General features: G+C 30.6%; 1 protein-coding gene and 1 long non-coding RNA gene across 2 annotated transcripts in view; one reads left to right on the forward strand and one right to left on the reverse strand.

Moving 5' to 3' along the window:
• Nucleotides 1-6,375, reverse strand: part of LOC123008001 (protein phosphatase 1 regulatory subunit 3C-B) — a 40,166-nt gene extending 33,791 nt beyond the window's left edge. The window contains exon 1 of the mRNA XM_044403567.1: nucleotides 6,246-6,375. The gene's annotated coding sequence lies outside the window, so the exon portion shown is untranslated. The remainder of the gene's footprint in view (nucleotides 1-6,245) is intronic.
• A 12,187-nt stretch (nucleotides 6,376-18,562) lies between these two features.
• On the forward strand, nucleotides 18,563-19,243 carry LOC123008003. Its single transcript, XR_006412914.1, has 3 exons — nucleotides 18,563-18,619; nucleotides 18,709-18,933; nucleotides 19,019-19,243. It is a non-coding gene; the product is annotated as an uncharacterized LOC123008003 (long non-coding RNA).
• Nucleotides 19,244-19,260: the final 17 nt, after the last annotated feature.

The raw sequence follows: 19,260 nt of genomic DNA on the forward strand, positions 1-19,260 counted from the left end.
AGGCCATAAAAGAATCACCTTGTATAGAAAATTTTTTGAAGGAAATAATTTTCTTAATAAGTCATAGTAAATGAGCTTAAAAGAATTTAAGATTTACTCTTTTTTATATTAATGTGCATCAAGTAGGTTATAGGAGTCTAAATGAATTTTTAACTTTAAAGCTGATTTACACAAAAAGTGTCATTATTATGTCATTCAGAACAAATTTAAGCACATTATTAATGATAAAAATATTTATGTTTGCTACCATATCTTCATTACGTTGTTAATTTTAATTATTTTTGCTACCTGGGGCACACATTTATTTCAAAAAATTATTTGTAGGGAAATTTGAGGTTAGGATTGTTTGAATTTTTGCATGATTGCCACCTTAAAATGATCTCTTTCAACGACTACTTCGATGCACATTAATATGAAAACGAGAATAACTAAACTTGTCTTATCTAAATGTTTAGTTTTTACGATGTAGAGGGTGCAACCTCCACTATGGTGTTGAAAAAAATGTCAAAAAATGCAATACTGGGTGCGGCATCGGTTAGGTATACGCACACGTAAAAAATTGCGGCTCGTAATTAATTAAAATTGGCAATATTTCATAAACCTAAATAATTACACTAGTTTACAAATAATAATTTATTTAATATACATTTAATAAAATTATACCAAAAAAATGAAAAAACATTCTGTTTGAGAGTAGGTCATAGAAAAACTATTTCACTTAAAATGCGTATACAGGATTATTCATAAATATGAAGCAATTTTTGAATCTCAAAAATGACCTATAAAATGATGTTAATTTAAATAATAACTCGTGTCCTATCTCTACTGATAAGAATTTTACAGCCCTTGGAATGTAAGTATGGAAATTTGATTTTTTTGTAATAACTTTGGAACTATTTGACCAAATATTATAAAATTTGGAACATTTCCCTTTGACAACATTCCCTTTGAACTGGTAATCACGAAAACCGGATACATCCACTCAATTTCCGGTTCCAGCAGTTGCAGCTCACATTTTCTATGTTTTTCCATTTTTTTGGCCTTTTAACACTAATTTTTTATTGCCCAAATCGATAGAGTAATCAATTTCGAATAAAAAACGCATAACCTTTAATACCCCTAAAATGGACCGTTTCAAAGATATTTTAATTTAAACTGAGGACTGCACAACGCTGAAATCAAAACACTTTTTTACGTAGAATTTAATAATGTAGTTAACAATTTTTTTCAGTTGTTTGTTTAGCAGTAATAAGATAAACTTGTATTTTTTTAAATGGGAATCATAGATGGCTATGTCATTTTTAAAAAGCTTGTTTTTTTCTTATCTAAAAAATATATATTTGTAACAAATTATTATAATACATTTTTAGCAAAAAATTATCTTTGATTTTTGTTCGCAGTTGGCCATGAAAAAATGTTGCATCTTCAACTAAAAGGATTTAAACGATATTATTCAACCAGTGTCACTAATGAAAGAGTTTTCTAAGTACTAAACTAATGAAAAAAATGCAAAATAAATTGTAAATCAACTTATTGGCGACTAATAACATTTCTTTGTTTTTAAACAAGCTAACATTACCATTGCAACTTCTAGTGATACATAGAGAGTTGTAAAAAAAGCCTCTTTAATTCCTCAATAAAATATATTTTATATGACACAAAAATTACGATATGGCTATTCAAATACTCAAATTCCATCTATGTGAAACGTTATCCTACCTCCATTAGATCATCAAAAAAATGTTTTTTTTTTAATTGTGTTGACTGTTGACGCATTTGTTTTGGCTATTTTTGGATTTTTTAAAAATATGTAATAATTTTGTTCTGTATTTTTTAAATCTTTATAATTTTATCTATTTTTTCATCTATTTTACAGTTTACAAAACACTTATTGATTATTATTTACACATTTGGAGTGAAATAGTTTTCCATGGCCAACTATTATCACACAAAATATGTATTTCACCTTTTAAGTATAGTTATAAAAAATAATTTGTTACAAATATATATTTTTTAGATCAGAAAAAAATAAGCTTTTCAAAATTGCCATAGCCGCCTATGATTTCCATTTAAAAAAATACAAGTTTATCTTATTACGGCTAAACTAATAACTAAAAAAAATTGTTAACTACATTATTAAATTTCTCGTAAAAAAGTGCCTGTATAATGTCTTTATTTCAAATCCGTATCTTCTAAAATAACGAAGATATAATTTTTTTTAATTTTCGTCAAAATGTCAACTTTTGTCTGTAAGTCGAAAACAAAAGACGATAGCGGGATGCGGTTTTAACCAATATTATTTTCTCAAAAAATGAGCCCCAGAATGTATCACTCGTTTTTGGCTAAACCTCTTAGTTTCGGAGATTCCCTATTCGGACATCCAAAATGCAGCACCCTGTACATACATTCCGTTTCACTCCTTTAGAAATTGATTTTCAAAAAATTTGTTTTTAGTACAACCACTAAAGAACATGTCCAAGTTTTATGTTTATGTCTTCGTTTAAAACTTTAGACCCCGTTTCACCCCTTTAAAAACTTATTTTTGAAAAATCTTGGTCTTGGTGCACTCACTTCTACACTCTCTAAGAACCATATCTTCCAAATTTCATGTTTCTATTTTCGTTTCGTCCTCAGTTTAAATTAAAATATCTTTGAAACGGTCCATTTTAGGGGTATTAAAGGTTATGCGTTTTTTATTCGAAATTGATTACTCTATCTATTTGGGCAATAAAAAATTGGTGTTAAGAGAGCAAAAAAATGGAAAAACACAGAAAATGTGACCTGCAACTGCTGGAACCGGAAATTGAGTAGATGTATCCGGTTTTCGTGATTACCAGTTCAAAGGGTATGTTGTCACAGGGAAATGTTGTAATATTTGGTCAAATAGTTCCAAAGTTATTACAAAAAAATCAAATTTCCATACCCACATTCCGAGGGCTGTAAAATTCTTATCAGTAGAGATAAGACACGAGTTATTATTTAAATTATAGGTCATTTTTGAGGTTCAAATATTGCTTCATATTTATGAATAACCCTGTATAAATAAGTAATACGCAAAATATGTCTTCAAATTTTAAAAAAATGTAGAAATGCCAGCAAATCGGAATAATAATTTTTAAAAATTTTATCTCTTGTAAGTTCTCTCTTTCCACTGTATCTGCAGTTGGGTTCGACAGAGGTAATGGGACCCATAATAAATAACCGCTTACCACAACTGTCAAATGAAATAAATGCGAAATATTCCCGATTTTTACTTTTTCTACTTTGCGTTCGTACTAAGGCCAGTACGAAACGGTTTTGCGTATCGTACTGAACAAAAACAGTGCTATAAAAATTATACTAAAAAGAGGGAAATTTAGTCTTATAATGTTGGCAACTTAACCTTTTTTCTATCGAACTGTCAGTGTCAGTCGGCCTAATGCAAATCATATTAATCAAATACGAAATTTTTGCTGTGTTTGATTTAAATAATCATCATGTCGATTTTGTCAGATAAATATCTTTATTTTTATAACAGGCAACTTTCAATAGTAATTTGTTTAAATTATAAAATTCGTATTGTTTTCAAAACTTAGATCAGAAATTCAACCAAATTTAAAAATTGATTTAAAAAAAGTTGTGAAAATTAACAAAATGTAATAATAAATGTTTTTGCACTTCCAAGACTAAAGTTGATACTTTAGTCCTTGATTACAGGGATTAAAGTGGGTCATTTATTCTCTAGGGAATAAATGCACTTCCGCGATTAAAGTTGAATTATTTTACATAAAAAATAAATGCTTTGGAAGTGCAAAAAATAGCGTATACGTTATTTGTGGCTTTTGTTGGCAAAAATTTTTGTACTTTTACCGAATAATTATGAAAAAAGATATACAAAATCATGGCTAAAAAAGGTCAAATGTCGAAAAATAAATGTTAAAAAAGTTTGATGAATTTTTTAAACATTTTTTCCATGTTCCTGGTATATCTTATCTTACTTGGTATTTTTCTCTGTGGCGCGAGTTCTGAAACATCCTGTCAGAAATATTGTATCACGCAGTTTATTAATTACCTATGGCTTATTAACATGATTCTGTTTGTTAAAATAAAGCGGCCACGGAATTGTTATGAATAAGCCTACTTATTTTAATTTGACGCTTAATAAAAGAGGTCAATAGCACAATTTTGTATTATGTACCGGCTTAAATATTCTCTCTTTATTTCATTATTTTTAAGTTCAAATTTGGCCCATAAATGACACTAAAATAAACTAAAAAAACAAAATTCCACATAAATGACAAACTACTATACAAATTGTTATGCCTTGATCAGAATAGGCTATATAAAATCCTAAAACGAATATTTGGTAACAAATACGTAGTTTATTATAAAATTCTTTTGCACGTAAATCGAGTGAAAATTCGAATCTTACTTTGTTGTTTATAATTACCTACTTATCTTTACAACCGTTTCTAAATATGACCACTGGCCAACATCATAAAAGATAACAAATGTGAATTTCAACAAAAATAATATTTTCGTGTGTTTACATTTGCAAACAAAGACCTTGATTATTTAAAATAAGTAGGAGTATTATTGTATTAAAAAGGTAACAAAAAACATGTCTATAGGCTGGTATGAATGATGGGTACAAGTGGAAACATAGAATAATTATTGTAACCATTAACTATTAACAATTTTTAATTTGAAAATGCTATATTCAGTAATTATTTATTAAAATACCATAAACGATGCACATCAATATGATAGTTCGCTTACAACTTTCTAATTAATATTTAATGTGAACATCAACACGAACACGACGCAACCGTTACTCAAATATAAAATATGTAGGGTAAATCCGGGAAAGATGGACATTTTGAAAAACCCGCTGTAAAACTATGAACTTTATTTGAATTCACACCACGATTGTTTTTTCTCATATCATTAATTTTAAGATAACTTATAAAAGTAACAAAATAATAAACATATTCTTTAGTTACATAAAAACATTAATATATTCTGATGTGTCATCTCTCCCACAAGGAGGAGACGGATCACTGATAGTTTCTAATATAATTATGTTTATTTTTTTCTTAACAATATTTTCTATATTGTTGACACAAATCTACAATATGTCCCCAGATTAGGTTTACAAGAGGAAAAAACATTTTTTATCTTTGATTTTACGCCAAAACTACAAAGGAAAAACATTTTTTGCTTCACCTGAAACAAGCAAATCTATAATTAAAATCTATAATTAAATCTTCACTATTCTGACTAGAAAGAAAAGTTCATTTTTCTCTGCGTTTTAAATTTCATCACATTGGCGGTTTTACTTTTTTGACAACGATGTCACTTTGACAAATGAGTTTACGCAAGTTAAATAACAAAAATGTTTGTGAAAAGCATAATTTTAATAAACGGCAGTTTAAAAAAACAACTAAGATAAAAAATACAAAGTAATTTTTAACAACAACCATCATTATTCAATTAATTAATGAATTGTCAAAGTGACATCGTTCTCAAAAAAATAAAACCGCCAATGTGATGAGATTTAAACAGCAGAAAAAATTAATAATTAGTCTAAAATTAAGAGAAAAATTAACTTTTCTTCTTACTGAATCAGAATAATGAAGTTTTAATTACAGATTGGCTCGTTTCAGATGAAGCCAAAAATGTTGTTATTTTGAAGTTTTGGAGTAAAATCAAAAATAAATTTTGTTCCCTCTCGCAAACTCAATCCGGGGACATACTGTATGTTTATTCATGTACCCTTCTATTCAAAATAAAAGCGTACACTTACTATTTCATCTTGTCAATGGGATAATTTTTAGACTGTTTCTATGCTTTCTTATAAAAATTTTAGAATTTGTGTGTCACTGTCAGTCCTTCACACAAGACATTCTTTCATTAAATATAAAGGTTGGTCAATCTGACCTAATTGACAATATACTAAAACTTCTCGATCAGGTTTTGCATAAAATACTTATAATTTTGTATTGGACCACACGTTTTTCAAGCGGTAACTTACAGAAATATTTCCTAACAAGATTAGCATTTTGCTATGAGAGATGGAGCCCTAGAAAGGTTTTAAGTTCCCAAAGTCCATCTCTCCGGATTTACTCTACAAATAAGCTTGAAGAAGCATGTAATTAATTTCTTTTACCAAACAAGCAAAACTTGGGTCATGACTGTAATACTAGAATGTTTTCTTCAATATGTGTTTTGGATAACTTTATTAATAACTGATAAGTGGTACATACCTATGGTAAACTGTAATGTATAAACGCTTAAAATACATCCTGGCGAAACTTTCACTTTAACTCTTCACAAGCAAAGCGCATGCACATCACTAACATAATTGAGAATTCTTGTCTCTTTTGTTATACTAATATCAGACATTTTATGTAAACAAAACATAATTAATCACTATATTAACAAAAGAATTTTTAATTCTTACAAACAGTATTAGATATAAACATAAATCAGTAATTAATAAATATTTCGTTTCATAAAGTGATAATGGCCAGAAATTGACATTTATCAAATCTCCAGAAATAATTTCGTTCTAGAAGATTCAAGATCAGAAATAGTTGCTTTTGATTAGTATAAGTGCGTGAAATACAAGAATAAAAATATAATTTTGAGATGCGAAATAGTAATTTTTATATTACAAGTAAGTGTGCGGAATGAATGTTTTTTTTTAACGCAATGATATGCTGTTTTTTGTTGATGCCAAAAGTCGTCTGGCGTAGCTTGTTTTGTTGTATCCTTCCTTCCTTCCCAGCTTTTATTAGTTGCGTAATTTTTCGTTAATAATTAAAAATCATTCAGTTTTTCCTTAGTAACCCCTGTAACTAGGAAAAAACTCGGAATCACTACGCCAATGCATTTTTTACGAAATGTTCAGGCAGGATATTGATGCATTTCATTAAGGAGGCGGTGAGAAAAATAATTAATAAACTCCTAAAATTTAAATTTTTGTTTGGGAAACTTCAAATACCAATAACTCAATTTTTCAAGCGATTAATTCTGCATCGACTTGTAACAACATTGCCTATAGCTAAGTTTAATGATTTCCAAGTCATCTTGACATTTATAAAATTGAAGAAATTCTATTCTACACTATTCTTGGAAGTAGTTTTCGTGGAAATATTTATCACAGAAAATGCTCAAGTTTTTTCCACAATTGTGTTATTCTTTTCTTTAATATAAATTATAGTTATTTATTCGACGAGTTTGAGTGTAAATCAGACTCTTTATTTCACCGAGTGGATTTTTAAACCACGAGTGTAACGAGTGTAACGAGTGGTTTACCATCCACGAGGTGGAATAAAGCGTCCGATTTACACTCAAACGAGTGGAATACAACATTTTATTTTTCGAATTAGAGTCAACAAGGCTTAAACTTGCTTTAAATCTGTTAAAAATAATTTGACGTTTTGTATTGAGAAATGCCAAACAGTTGTCAAAACTACCTTACACGGGAGAAAAACCGTAAATTTTGACAGTGTCGAAGAATAAAATTTATTTAATCTATATGTATATGAATAATTTGGATTTTCAATTTTTTTATTTCTATGGCAAACCATGATATACTAGCTATGGCTAGAGTTCCTATGTTTGAAGAGTTGGGACACTGAACGTCAAACCGAGCCAATTTTGTATTATGTGGATAAGGTATATACGTTCTATCCTTTTTCATTAAAATTTTTCGTAGCAACTAATGTCAAGTTTATTTCAAAAATTATTTTAAGGTTATAAATTTTGTCCCATTGACAAATTGACATAATTTTATTTCAGATTTGGTCAGGGACGTAGGAGATAAATGGACATTGAGATGCGACCAGACCGAAAAAAATATGTGTACAAAGTTGATGTATACAGCATTTACCATGAGTAATAAAAACTTGATAGTGTCTCCAGAAAACGTTTTAAAACCTGAAGCTTACAAAATTATTAGACTTGACCTGACCTGATAAAATAAAACACTCCAAACAACGAAATAATAGTCCTTGATTATGTGAAAGCTTCACCTTCGTTTTTGATAAATTTTACTTTGGGGCCCACACTCCAGTTGGCTAGTTTTAAATAAGGGGTTCCACTTGTCTTACACTGTTTCGTGCATTGGAGCAACGTGGCACAGAAAACAACTCGCAGTTTCTTTATGTATTAATACAATAGGACCCAGCAGAATTGGTCATAATGAGAGAGGACAGAGGTCAATTTTTATTTGACAAATTTATTTGACTTTTTGTTAAATTTTACCGAAACGCCACTGATTTGGGGCCGTTGCACCCTCTGGGATGATAGTGGTTGCTATATTTGATATAAAAAAGAGATTTTTTGATTTTTCAGAAACACGTTCCAACTTAAATTTTCATGATCGAAATAAGAAACTAATATTTACATTTTTATCACAAACTGAGTGATATGAAAATAAACAAATGAAACTGTTTTTATTAATTTCGACTCTTTTTTTGCCCCCCCCCCCCCTGATCATAATTTCTGCGGGCCCCCATGTTTGGAGCGCTTATAGGTGCAAAGTGCCAATTGTATGCTGCATTTCTGGCGATAATAATAATTATAGAAATATTAATAATACTAGTTTGCTGCAAAGAGTTTTGAAGATGATTTTAACTAATGACAAAGGAACTCTTTCAGCTTTTAAGAGAGGAAATTAAAGTAAATATTGTAAATAATAATGATGTCTCGAAATTTTTTAGTTTTTCTTTATTTTTCGTTATATTCAGAGTGGCTCGTTTTTAAAAAAATCACTCTGTGTATTGTTTTTCTAGTTGATATATTTTTTGCTTATTTTTTTCTAAATTTGAATTTATGTTTACATTTTTTAATAATATTTTATTTTATTTGAATAAAATTTTTTATGTAGCAAATGAAACAAATGTACCAAAAATGAGCATGTATCAAATGTATTTGCGACACGTAGCAAATTAAGTAGTAATTGTAATAATATACATTGCTACCCAACCCTGCTTATACCTAAGGAAATACTAAACCTTTCTCTTACATGTGCCCAAACAAAATTTCAAAATAATAAAAAATGGTAGTTATCGATTTTTAAATGAGAAAAATTTCAAAAAAAGTCTAAATACTTTGAAAACGATTAAACTTAGGTATAAGAAATAAGGCTGATAAAAACTCTATCAAAATCACTTAAGCAATCCAAAAACGCAATAAAAAACAGAGCTTTCTATTTAAAACTAGTTGTTGCCCGCGGCTTCGCTCGCGTGGTACTTTGACATCCACAACTATTTCAAAAATAAAAATACAAATATTTTACGATCTTTTACCCTTGTTTAACCGAAAGCCTAAATACCAATTTTCATGGCTATAGCTTTAAAACTTCGAATTCACCACTTCATTTAACCCCCTTAGGGGTTGATTTTCCAAAAATCCTTTCTTATTGGATGCCTACGTTATAAAAGGTATCTACTGTGAAAATTTGAAATTTCTGTCTCCAGCGGTTTAGACTGTGGGTTGATAGGTCAGTCAGGACAAGCCTCTTTATATAGATATAGAGATAACGAAGTTGATATCCACTTCCGATGTAACTGAAAGAGCCGCCATCTTGAAAATATTTTTATTAAGCAGGTTCTAACTAGGACCTATTTATCAAATCATATACCTAACATGACAAAAATTTACCTTATACTAATTGTAAAGAGCAAATAGGGTAAAACAACTGAGAAGAAATTATGCAATCGCCTACGTGTTGTTACTCTTGACATCGCCTGATGTGTAGGTACTACAATAAGTGTATCATATATTTGATAATACATTAAAACAAACTAAAATTAAACATATTTAGTAATTATAAATAAACTAAATTAAAATGAAAAACACAACTGTAGATATGTGTGATGACAATAAATTACAAATATATGAATAAACAATGGCAAGAAATAAGAAAACCATTACATTAGTGGACTATAAATATTTATGCGTATTATAAATAGATAACTTTTTATAAACCTTATAATTATTAAATAAAGCTGTAAATCTATAATAGGTGATATCACATTAGTTTTGTATCCTTATGGGTGTAAAAAAGTGTATTTGTAGTGTCCGTCTCCGATCAATTTGTATTTTTTGTAATAAACATGCTCGAAAGAGACAAGATAAATTATTCGTCTAAAATAAGAAACACATACGTACCATTCGTGACCAAATCGTGACAGCCATAGCCTTAAAGTAACCTGAAAATTTGATAAAACAAATGTTTATTTTGTAGTTTATTGTAAACTTTGACTTCTTGGCAACTTTAGTAACCGATTAATTATTATTTTTAATTTCTCAGTGTAAAAAAAACAATGAAAATAAAATTTTCTATTTCGGTGTTAAAATAAGTCTATTCCAAATGACGTCATTTGCGTGCTGGAATAAGTCGTTCGCGGTAATTTAATTTTAGTGACGGACTTCACAATTCATTTTCAAATGTGAAAATAGGAATAATTTTTATTTTTTACAGCCGCCTAAAATTATTCCACACATAAATGTCGCCAACCGTCGCAAAATTCTCTAGAAAAAAAATTGTAATTTTCGTTTTTTAATTTATAAATTGATATAAAGCGGCGAAATAGAAAACAATAGTATAAAGCACTTGTTGTAGAAGGTTCTTCAAGCACTCATTTGTTCCTCAACTCGCCGCTTCGCGGCTCGTTTCGGAGTTTCATATTTGTGCTTGAATAGATAGATACCTTCTACAACTTGTACTTTAATATACTATACCGGAATTTTAGTGGTTTGGTTCTAAATCTATGTTATTGGTATACGAAAAGTATAAGCTTCAGTACATTAGGTATAATTTTCCATAAAATATTTAAAAATAATTATATTAAAAGTTAATAAAGTACAAGTTGAAAAAGCATCCATACAACAAAGTTTCGAGTGTTATGGACTTATGGCTCTACATTCTTATCTACATAATTCAAATCTTCAGACCCTTAACATTTAAAATTGGTGTTTCGTGGTTTCTTTTTAATGGTGGCCAATCTCTACGTAATTTTTTCTCTAATTTTCTAAAAATTTTAGAGCAGGGATGCCAATTTGAGTATCTTTGAGAGTAAACATGTGCTCCTTGAACAACACTTTCCATAAGTAGATCACAATCATGTCTATTTTTTCATCGTTAGAATACATTATAAAAGACTCATGTCAGGCTCTAAAATTATTGACAAATGATCCCATCGTGGATTATAAATTACACCCCCCCCCCCCCAATCAATTATCGCATCACTTTGTTTCTTTAAATAAGTACGAGTACGAGCAAATCGAGTAGCAAATGGTCTGCAAACATTTCATATAAATAATAAACTAAATTTAATTTTCAAGAAGATTTCAACCCTACTTTGGAACGATAATTTGATTTTTACACTGCTTGTGTTAATTTTTGTTGACTGTTTACCACAATACTTTAGAGTTTAAAGCGAATCAATCAGTGACTGTAACTCTATATGTGCAATATGGATTTCATACAATTTCATTCTCGGAAGGATAATACAAAAATAAGTTAAAGTTCGAATTGTAATAAGCCTCGTTCAGAGCCACGAACTGCGCTCCGCAATCATCAGCCGCACCAACACAAATAAATACAAACGCGTTCCGAACTGCGCTTTGTAACAAATTTGTGCAACACATTAGTGTGTTCCAACTTAGACAAAAACTGAGGTGCGTGTGTTTTTTATGAATCCGTCCAAACTTGAATAAAAGTTTACATCCCATATCACCCCTTTAGAATTCCAAAAAAACTTCCATCCCCTATTTAACCTCTTGGAGGTTGAGTTTCTAAAAACCTTGAAACACATATTTTTTACAAATACCTATTTTTAAGGAAATCACTTCATCCCCTGTTTCATCCATTAGAGGTAGAATTTCCAAAAATCCTAAAACAGGTGTTTCTTAATTTTTAACCGAAAGCCCAAATACCAATTTTCATGGATAAAACCTTAAAATTGGCAAATTTTTATGCAAACTTTCATCCCCCGATTAAACTCTTTGGAAGGTGGATTTCCAAAAATTCTTTCACCGAAAATCCAAATACCAAATTTCATGGATATAACATTAAAAAATACATATCCACCCCCTCTTGATGGTGGTATTTCAAAGAATACTGAAACATATTTTCTTCACTTTAACCGAAAACCCAAATATCAATTTTCATAAATATGACTTCAAAATTGACGAATTTATATACAAAGTTTCATACGCTGTTTGACCTGAAAAACGTGTTTCTTCATTTTTAACCGAAAGCCCAAATCCCAATACCTAAATATAACTTCAAAAATGACGAATTTATACATACTTAAACAAGTTTTCATCCACTGTTTAACCCCTTTAGAAGTAGAATTTTCAAAAATCCTGAAACACGAAAGCCCAAAAACCAAATTTCATAGATACAGGGTGATTCAGCTTAAATGACCCACCTGATCCCTCTTGGCAGACAACTCATAATGCATTATGCACTTATTCCTTGATTCAAATTCAATTCAAAATTAAATTTTCAAAATATCGAGAATCAAAGAATATGTCGTCAATTTTACAAGTAAATATTTCAAAGCGTCAAATGAAACGTCAACGCTGACGACGTCTCAAAGTTTCAAAAATGCCGAGATATTCATTCACAAATAATGAAAAAACTAATATGTTATTAACTTATGGTGCATCTGGTAAAAATGCTACATTAGCCGCCGATTCATTCGCTCGGCATTATCCAGAATGCCTACGCATACAATTTTTAAACGACTGGAAATGTGTTTGTGTCACAATTGGCCTGCAAGTAAGCGTAAGCGAACTGCAACTAGTTTAGAGAAGAAAATTCTGGTGTTGGAGACTGTTGAACAAAATCGGCATATTGGGCAAAGAGCAATTGCAAGAGAAGTGGGAATAAGCAAATCTTACTGGAGTTTTAAAAACGAATAAATTTTATCAGTGATGTTTGATTTTGTGTTTTGTTAATAGAATCGTGGCTTCTGAGCAGAGTGCGGGTGGCCACATAGAGCATCGGTTATGGGTTGTCTGCCAAGAGGGGTCAAGTGAGTCATTTAAGCTGAATCACCCTGTATAACTTAAAAAAACTACGAATTTTTAAACAAATTTTCACCCCTGTTTAACCCTCTTAGGAGTTGAATTTCCAAAAAGCCTGAAACACGGGTTTCTTTATTTTTAACCGAAAGCCTACCAATGTTCATAAATATAACTTCAAACCTTCGAACTCAAAAGCCCCATTCAACCCCATTGCCTTGCCAATAAAGTATTGGCGCGACCATAAAAATGTTGCTATCGGTCTAATACCGTAAATAGCTACTACAATTTGCAAAACCTCTAATGAAACTAAAAAAATGTTTGAAGCAACCAACAATACACTTCAAAGATAGGCCATAAATTGCTCATGTAGCTCTGGCTCCATTTTTACTGACATTTGGATTTCTTTGGCATAACGTGAATATTTGGTATATTTGGTTTTAATAAATTAAATACAAGGTGTTTCACATAACTTTACGACCCTGACGAACTTTAAATGCAAACAGTAATACGTTACTCAATTATAACTTGATTCAAAAGACTAAAAGTATAAGTAATAAACTATTTTAACTTTTGGACATCCCTCATAAAAATCTAATAACGCCAATCAATAAATAAATGACTACAATGGAGTAACAACACATTTTTATTTTAGTAAAGAAACAGTGAAATGTGTGAAATAGTAAAAAAACAGTGGAATAACTCAAAAAACTAAACAAAAACTAAAGAACTTAATGCAACAAATTTTCAAACTGATGTCCATTATTTTCTAAACATGCTTGAATACGCCTCACTAAAGACTGGCGAACTCTTACTAAAAGTGTGGTGTAATTACTCGGCATGCAGTACGAATTATATTTTTCAGTTTTCATATCTGCAAACGGAGTTTCGTAAACTTTGTTCTTGAGGGTTCCCTATAAAAAGTAGTATAAGGGACAACAATCGGTACTACGTAGTGGCCATACCGACGACTGACTAATCCCAATTTCTCTCGAAATTTGCCTGTGGCTGACATGTGGGTTATTGTCCACAGTTTTCATAACTTTTATTTCATTATCAGGATTCGTTGCAATCCGTCGTCTATGGCGCTTATGTTTTGGCCAATTTAGACGTAGTTCAACTTCTAATTGTGTAAAAATTTTATCGGTCGGATACCGACGCCGCCGTCGCGCCGGTACAAATTTTCGGCTGCTACTGCATTCTTCTAACACTCACTATACATAAATCAATATCATGTCGACCCTTTCGTCATTAGAATACATTTTTAATCAACCAAAAATTTTTGAAATTTTACAAAAAACAAGTTGTCAATTATAATTGTCATTGATCTTAGGGGTGTCCGGATTTCATGCTAATTAAACATAACTAAGAGTATCAAGTTATAGATGAATAATGTATAATATGTTGCATTTAAAGATCTTCAGAGTCGTAAAGTTATGTGAATCACCCTGTATAGTGACCAAGTAGCACTTCAATTTTAACTTATAAAAAGTCAAACCTTAAAGAATTTGGTGAGACTTACTAAAATATTCACGAAAAGAACAACAAGATTCTCATTTACGAAGAATGTTTAAAAAACGCTTCGCAGACTGCACGTTTCTATCCAGCGCGATAACTAGAGTAGTCATTTTGACTGACAGAAATTTGTCAAAAATAAAAATACGATTACTATGTTTAACCCTCGTCTGCGTTGATTGACATTACTGTTACGGTTTAACCGTCGTCTGCGATGATTGACAGTAAATATTACTAAAATATTAAATATTATTATTATTATTATTAAATATTAAATATTATTACTGTCAATCAACGCAGACGACGGTTTCACTAATTAAAACGAAATATTTTATCCGCAAACGTCAAAAAAATGACGCTTTTATGACAAATTGACACAAGTAAAAGTTTTATAGAACAAGAGACCGCGGTCGCCAGACCTTCGTCATTTTATATTTGTCAGCGCATACTACCAACACAGGTATAAACAATGGGCAAGTATGAAGTTTGGGTCATCGTGGCTTTGGGAGATAACAGGTAGCAAAGAAGTAAAAAATACCGACTTAAATTTATCAAATAAAAAAGCGTAATTTTATTTATATTTTCTTCGAAATACATAATATAAGAAATTACCTCACCCATTGCCAGACACTTAATATCGTGGCAACCCCTTCTCAGACACCCTTAAACTTTATAAATTGTAACTATACTTACGTTATACTATAAAAGCTGAATCTTATACATGTTACTTGGACAACTATTAGAAGATGTTTTCTCAGTAACCAGACAGTTTCGACAGTTTTACCCTGGTCCAGACAAACATATAGGGTAGCTATAGGCCTCCCATGATGATACTTTTTCAAAACTCAATCACATTTATTTTAATTAAAATTTAGAACTTAGCACTTAGAACTGTCAACTAACTACCTAACTGTTCTAACCATCTCCTCTATCTTTAATGGTTTAGGCCTCAAAGACTTTCAAAGCCGCTCAAGCGACGGATTCGTTGCATTTTTACTGGTGATTTAGTGTCAGAGGAACATTTTAAAGCAATTTAAACCTAAACCGTTGAAGATAGTAATATGGTGTCGCGGACTTTTTTGTAGCAAATTTTATTCTCTACAATTTTGTTACTTACACTTTTTTTGTATCTTTAAGCATATTCGCAGCGTTCTTAAAAATATTGGGCGGAACGCAAACTGATAACACAGGTCAACAAGGGTTCGGTAACATTGATGACAATTTGGTCAATAGTAGTTTTTTACTTCCTAAATTACAAAATGCATTTAGTTTTTTGATAATACGTACCGTTGATTTGTTGCATTTTTTACCAATAATATAATCTGGGGGCTGTCAGTGACGAACAAGAAGAGAAGTTTTACCAAGACATCAGAAAGATGAAAGAACGCTATCAAGGCCGCTGGAACCCTTCCATAATGGGCGATTAGTCGATTACTGTTAGCTTTTTTAAAACGTGACAGTAACGTACCTAACAAAAGCAAATGTTGAGATTTCACTCTTTTATAGTAATACTTATATGATTTTTTAAATATTTCTAAAGTTAGTTTATTAAAATATTGTATGCTCATAATAAAGAAAATTAAATAGTTGAATTATTTTCAGTACTCTGCGGCTGTACTTTACATAGAGCAACTATTTTTTAAACACATTTCAGCATAAGCTGGTAAATAGTGATTGTAATAAAATTGTTTGATTAAAAATTATCTGAATTTCTTCAGGAGTTTTATTAATTACTTTCAAAACATCTTTGCACAACACAACCATAATCACCATCCGCTTCTTCAGTAATTTTTCTTCTGTTTACTAGATTGTTGTCATTATTTTTATTTAATTTTCGTTTTAAATTATTTGCTTTTATTTTTTGTTGTGCATTTACATATTTAGTAGTATAATATCCCGGACTTTTTTGATTTACAGCCTTTTTCAAACAATGTAAATATTTACCTTTAGAATTATATGAAATCAAAGTAGCATTACCCCGCATTTGGTACTTCAAATTTAAATTTATTTAGAAACAGCCAAATAGGAAAATAAGCCTCTTCTCTACCTACATACCTTCAAGCAATAAACAGTATTTTGTTATGAAGACAATAAGTACTACTTTTGTAAACTTCATCATATCAGTAACTACCCCTAATGGATAAAAAACCCATAGCAGGTATCCAGTAGGAAAAAAGGGCTTCAAGTTATTCCTAACATTTCTGCATAATAATTAGACTTAATTTTTGGTGAAAAATAGAATTATCTGGTGTAAATACATTGTCTTATTAAATTTATTCATCTTTTACATCATTTCTTAAAATGACCTAATTTTACAGCTTGTACTTTTAGTTGTTTCCTCATAGATGCGAAACTTCCCTTGTAAGGTCATAAATCAGATAAAACCGGTGCGGTGATGGGGGTCTGCTTACGTTAAGCTCAGTTTGTTGTGAAAATGAACTAGGGTTGAGAGAGACAAGACGATTTTCACACTACGAAAGTTAATAATATTTTCCACAAGAGATTTTACAGTTATTAATTATCCGAATGATTTCATTTTTTTTTCTTAAGGTCTTTGGTACATGTAGGAAGGACATTGTTAGTTTCCATGTAAATACTATAATTTTATTATAAAAAATAAGTTAAAAAATATATAAAAAATAAGAATTTAAATTAGCTACATAACAATATCCCTAGAAATATCTAAAATGGTTTCATCAAAAAAATTAAAACCAAAAAATTTCTTATAATAGCCGAGAAAAACCTTATCGAAAAATGCAATGAAATTCCCTATCTTGGCAAACGATAAGTTAAGCCTTAACATGGGTGTCAGCACGAAGTTGGTAACATAAGAATGATACGTGATGAGACATTTTTGTGAAAATTTTCGAAATCAGAGTGAAAAATCATAAACGTGGGAGGTAGTTTAATCAATGTTACCGAAAATTTGTTTCGATATTTTTGAGAACGCTGCGAATACGGTTGAAGATACAAAAAAAGTGTAGGAAACAAAGTTGTAGAGAATTAAATTTCCCACAAAAAAGTCCGCGAGACCATATCTTTCTCTTCAACCGTTTAGGTTTAAATTAATTTTCTGTCTCTTGACCACCGGTAAAAATGACCTGATTTCGTCGCTTGAGCGTCTTTTTAGAACCTAAACCATTGTAGATAGAGGCATCATCTCGCGAACTTTTATTTGGAAATTTTATTCTCTACAACTTTCTTTTTTATATTTTTCTTGTATCTTTAACCAAATTCGCAGCATTTTGAAAAATATGAGACGAAGCGCAAATTACTAAATGTTTGAAATTTTTTTAAATATAGTTTTCAATAAAATTTTTGCATAGCCTTTATCTCTTTTTATTAAGAATTATATGCTCTATCTGTCCATATTTCTATTATTTTATTTTATTTTATTTGCGTTTTGCTCACCATTATGTAAATACAGCCATTTTTTTTATTTCATTGCTCTTAAAACTTAAACGAGAAAGGAACAACTGCGCTATCTGGCCTCGCTAACGGAACTATCGAGAACGGGGACGTTTTGTTTTACATCGTGTCGTATCCTAGTCTTTAGGTATCCGTAGCTGCAAAATAACAATCTCAAAAAACTGCACAACAGATCTGTTTATCCTTAAATCGGGACAAATCAGGACAAACAAACAAGTTGGTCACCTTAAATTTCGGGTTGAGCGTGAATATCGGGCGTATGCGTGAATAAAATTGAATCGTCTTTTTGGTAAAAGAAGCATGTTGTTTATGTAAAATAAAAGAACAATTCGAATATCCAGGCTTCTCAAATAACGTGATCGCAGAATCTACTAAAAAGGGGAGGAGTATAGAATTACATTATAAATATATATGTAGATAAGTGATAAGTACATATTTTAAACTGCTTCCCTTGCTGTTGATTATATCGAGCGATCAAGATAATTTGTAAACGAGTCATCGCTGCATCTGAGAACGTATGCCTGTTTTTAAACTAACTTCACGGAATACGACGTCAAATAAAATGACAAGTCGTAAGGTAAAACGGTAAAACGGGCGGGAATTAGTCGCCGACGTATAATAATACGAGTAGGACCGTTCCTTTTTGAAGGTAAATTGTAAATTTAGTTATTATAATCATCACCTTTTTAATCATGTCATTTTACCTTTCGACTTGTCATTTTACTTGACATTTTACAGACATACATTTTCGGATCCAAAGACGACTCGATTACAAATTATCTTGATCGCTCGATACTATTTTTCGCATTTTATAAGGGGTGTAACTTATTGACCCGACAGAGAAGGTAACAAAAGCGAATTGACAAAAAATCTGTGGTAAATTATTTCTTGACCGAGGAATGCAGTGACATATTTCCCGACCTCCAAAAGATCCAGCATATTGCGTAGTATAGTGATTGTGAAGTAAGTAGTTTATGTAGTTACGATTCTATTTGTAAGACAAGGTTTTCCACCGTAATTTTTATTTTTTTTTCTCACTTTTCTTTAGGGAATGGCAATATTATCCCTGATACTTACATCGTTTTCTAATCTCGAGTAATTTACTAAATACGTTTTTATAAACAGACCTCGAGAGTTTTTCTGAGAAAACCCATAAAACTTGGAATATTTACGAGGGTCAAGTCAAGCCACCCCCGAGTGGTCGATGATCGAAACCAGATGTCTTTAAGACTGTGAGAACCAATTCTCTAAAAATCGTCGAGTTAGAATTAGTTTTAACCCACACTTCAT

The sequence above is a fragment of the Tribolium madens genome, unplaced genomic scaffold, assembly GCF_015345945.1.
Source record: "Tribolium madens isolate multiple individuals breed KSU strain unplaced genomic scaffold, Tmad_KSU_1.1 Scaffold_3;HRSCAF=73;Tcas5.2_LG2, whole genome shotgun sequence".
In the NCBI taxonomy this organism is placed as follows: Eukaryota; Metazoa; Arthropoda; class Insecta; order Coleoptera; family Tenebrionidae; genus Tribolium; species Tribolium madens.